Source organism: Perca flavescens, unplaced genomic scaffold (genome assembly GCF_004354835.1).
Source record: "Perca flavescens isolate YP-PL-M2 unplaced genomic scaffold, PFLA_1.0 EPR50_1.1_unplaced_scaf_43, whole genome shotgun sequence".
NCBI classification, from domain to species: Eukaryota; Metazoa; Chordata; class Actinopteri; order Perciformes; family Percidae; genus Perca; species Perca flavescens.
Genome location: NW_021166695.1, coordinates 15,549 through 16,295, shown reverse-complemented (window position 1 = coordinate 16,295; position 747 = coordinate 15,549).

The following is a 747-nucleotide window of genomic DNA, read 5'->3' as shown; positions in this document are numbered from 1 at the left end:
TAGATTCAGCTTTAAATGTGGCAATTTGTGCTAATGTGTTGTTCTGTCTCTGTGTGTACTCTCTGCCATGAGAACCTGTCTTTGTGATTGTAAAATGGTCCATTTACTATTGTTTGTCATACTGTGTTTCAATCTGTCTACGTCACATTGTCTAACAGCTTGAGAAGTGTGCTGACTGTTTCAAATAAATGTTGCATGGAGACACTTTTGTTACACGTTTATGAATGACTTCAATATTTTAAAACAATCTATGTACAAGTAGTTTTCAATAATATCTCACAGTAGTACTGTACACTACACTGCTCCACTGCTCAAGTGGATTAGGATCCACACTTATATATATATATATATATATATATATATATATATATATATATATATATATATATGTGATCAAAGTGAATAATGCTTGATTTCAGTTCCTGAGCACAATTCAAGAGAGAAAAATATGTCTTATGTGCTATCTTATTAAAAACCTTTCTCTCTCACACACACACACACACACACACACACACACCTAACTGCCTATGCCTTCCTCTTCTTAGATTTTACTCCAGAATCAAATCTGAGTTTTGCTCTGAGCTGCACCGATGATGCCTTTGAGGAGGAAGAGTACAGCAGCCTTTGGTCCACAGCCTTCTCCTTCATAATCCTCTTCATATCCTCTCTTCTCTTTAGCATTTTATTCAGCCTGGTCAAGGTAAACATGCAGGCTTCCTCTGCAAGGACTAAAGACTGAATGTAATA